Here is a 3,543-nt window from a genome sequence, read left to right as displayed (position 1 = left end):
TAAAAATCTAAAAGTAGAACTACCATATGACCTAGCAATCCCACTACTGGGCATAAACCCTGAGAAAACCATAATTCAAAAAAAGTCATGTACCACAATGTTCATTGCAGCTCTATTTACAATAGCAAGGACATGGAAGCACCCTAAGTGTCCATCAACAGATGAAAGGATAAAGAAGATCCATATGTACAATGGAATATTATCAGCCATAAAAAGAAATGAAATTGAGTTATTTGTAGTGAGGTGGATGGACCTAGAGTCTGTCATACAGAGTGACGTAAGTCAGAAAGAGAAAAACAAATACCATATGCTAACACATATATATGGAATTTTTTAAAATTTTTAAAATAGTTCTGAAGAACCTAGGGGCAGGACAGGAATAAAGATGCAGACATAGAGAATGGACTTGAGGACACGGGGAGGGGGAAGGGTAAACTGGGACGAAGTGAGAGAGTGGCATGGACATATATATACTACCAAATGTAAAATAGATAGCTGGTGGGAAGCAGCCGCATAGCACAGGGAGATCAGCTCGGTGCTTTGTGACCACCTAGGAGGCAGACACAAGAGGGAGGAGATATGGGGATATATGTATATGTATAGCTGATTCACTCTGTTATAAAGCAGAAACTAACACACCATTGTAAAGCAGTTATACTCCAATAAAGATGTTAAAAAAAAGGGGGGTCTGATATTTTATTCATATACATCCTTCTTATCTGCAATGTAATCTACAACTTCTTGTGGGCACATTAACTTCTCTGCATCTACATCAGGAATTTCAAACCCAAATTCATGTTCCATGGCCATTATAATCTCCACTTGGTCCAAACTGTCTAAGCCCAGATCTTTCATAAAATGGGAATTTACTGAGAGCCTTTCTGGGCCAATCTTGTCATAGAGTTTCAAGATGTAAAGGGCAGGGTCCTTGATTCCCTCTAATGTCAAAGGAGTGCCTCACTATACTGGGGGCACAGCTATGTAACTCCAACTGGAAACTGCACAAGCAGTGAGGCCAACTGCGGAGCCCCAGGCCTCCTCTGGGCCCCCGTGGGGAAAAGGGTCGTGCTGAGTGGCTGGGCCATGGCCAGCATGAGCAGCCTGGGCAGCAGCACAAAGGCCGCAGGCAGTCGGTGGACACAGGCGCAAAGGACACTAGCTGCCATGGCTATGCTGACCCAGGATGCCCACTTTTTAATTGTGTTGTTTTTTGCTATTGAGTTTTATGAGTTTCTTATATATTTTGGATATTAATCCCTTTTCAGATATATGGTTTGCATATATTTTCTCCCAATCATCATTGCCTTTTCATTTATTGATTTTTTTCCTTTTCTGTGCAGAGCCTTTTTAGTTTGATAGAGTCCCATTTGTTTATTTTTCCTTTTGTTACATAAGCATTTGATGTCATATCCAAAAAATCATTGCCAAGACCAGTATAAGGAGCTTTTACCCTATGTTTTCTTCTAGAAGTTTTATGATTCCAGGTCTTATATTTCCTTTAATCCATTTTGAGTTGGTTTTTGCTCATGGTGTAAGATAAGGGGCCAATTTCATTCTTCTGCACACGTGTATACAGTTTGCTCAGCACTATTTATTGAAGGCTATCCTTTGTCATTGTATACTTTTGGTACCTTTGTTGAAAATTAGTTGACTGTATATGTACAGGTTTACTTCTGGGCTCTTGATTCTGTTCCATTGGTCTATGTGTCTGTTTTTATGACAGTACCATACTATTTTGATTACTATAACTTAGTAACGTAATTTGAAATCAGGAAGTGTGATGCTTCCAACTCTGTTCTTCTTTCACAAGATTAATTTGGCTATTTGGAGACTTCTATCGTTCTATATAAATTTTAGAATTTTTTTTTTTATTTCTGTGAAAGATGCAATTGGAATTATGGTAGTAATCACATTGAATCTTTATATCTCTTTGGGTAGTATAAATTTTTTAACAACATTAATTCTTCCAATACATGAAAGTGGGATACAGATCTTTCACCTCCTTGATTAGATTTATTCCTAAGTATATTATTCTTTTTGATGCTGTTGTTACTTTTAGCATGATGGCTCTCATTGTATGGTCTAGTTGTGAATCCCTCTAAATAACATGGAGAAGAAATGATAAACAAAGAATGATTTGAATCTTATCCATTTTCTTAGGTTGCCTTTATAATTCTTCCTCCAGGAACCCTTCCGTCTGCAAGCTGGATATGATTTCTTTTTCCTCTGAATTCTGTTTTGTTAAGAGCAGTGTTGCTCTAATGCTCATGTGCCTTTGAATTACCTGGAAAATGTGTTAAAATGCAGCAGATCTAGGGTGGGATCTCTGATTCTCCATTGCTATCAAGCTCCCAGATGCTGCTGATATTGCTGGTCCATAAACCACCCACTGAGTATAGCAAGAGTTTTTGGAGCACTGGCCACTTCTTGCCTGTATTACAATTACTTGTTTGTGCGTCTGACTTCCTCAGTTGGATTGTAGTAATTTTATTGATGATCTGATTGTAGCTTCTACAGTTACTTCTCAAGAATTTCTCTAACCAATCTAAACAGACATTCAGTGACTGTCTATCACCTAAGCTTGTTTTAATCGCCTAACAGGACGATTGTTTGTCTTTGTTTGTCTACTCCCTTTATTATAAAGTAAGAGCGTGATCCTTTCAGCTGGAACACAAGCATATTACCTGGCATAGAGACGGTACTTGGTAAATATGGTTTATGGAAGTGATGAGCAAACTTTTTTTTCTTACTTCCAAGTTCATCTCCCTCATATATAATGGCAGATACAACCACAATGGAGTGATGGCTTTCTGTGTTAAAGTTCATCATTTTCTGTAATTCATAGGCACTATAGGAAGGCAGTTAGACTGAATTGAAGGTTGCTAACAAGACAGTTTTAAACAAAAAGGCTTTGTGTATCAGTGTGAGTGTGTGTAAGTATAAAATATGTATAATATAAATATATAAAATAAATAATACATGTTTTCCTTTTCCCAGTTGGGTCCCTATTGCACCTTCCCACCTGTGATTTTTTTTTTTTTTTTTTTTGAGATTCTTGATTAGAATCAGGTAAAGAACAATCTCTTTCCTGGGCAGCAAAAACCCAGTATTGATTTTTCTTTATTGACCAATCATACATTGCAGTATAAATATTTATGATGGTGGCACATAATAAAAAAAATAAGTTAAATACCACAGAGGAAAATGAAATGTAAATGGGAAAGGATTTCTCGTGGGTAATACATCACTTTATAATCTTACGTTACTCTGAGAAGCACCCAAAGGCTTTCTAGGATCAATGCTCAGATTACAAGACCTCCATCATCACAAACAGACATTTGCAATTTGGTCTCGTGTCCTCTTGGGGATCACTCACATCAGGTTTATTTGGCGATTTAGCAAGTGAAATACAATATATATGCAAAACGCTTCTAAAGTGGCCAGGTGTTTAAATGGAACTCTTCTAATATCTTGGAGCATTTTTGTAGATTCCCCCAAATGTCAGAGTTGAAAGGAGCCATGGAGATGATTATTCCAAGCCTC

At 37.4% G+C, this 3,543-nt stretch overlaps 1 pseudogene; it reads right to left on the bottom strand.

The window, feature by feature from the left end:
* Positions 1-696: 696 nt before the first annotated feature.
* On the bottom strand, positions 697-1,166 carry LOC136124864 (acyl carrier protein, mitochondrial pseudogene; annotated as a pseudogene).
* Positions 1,167-3,543: the final 2,377 nt, after the last annotated feature.

This window comes from Phocoena phocoena, chromosome 6, assembly GCF_963924675.1.
Source record: "Phocoena phocoena chromosome 6, mPhoPho1.1, whole genome shotgun sequence".
Taxonomy (NCBI): domain Eukaryota; kingdom Metazoa; phylum Chordata; class Mammalia; order Artiodactyla; family Phocoenidae; genus Phocoena; species Phocoena phocoena.
Note: the sequence above shows the minus strand (reverse complement) of the source record. Positions and strands in the feature narration are given on the sequence as shown.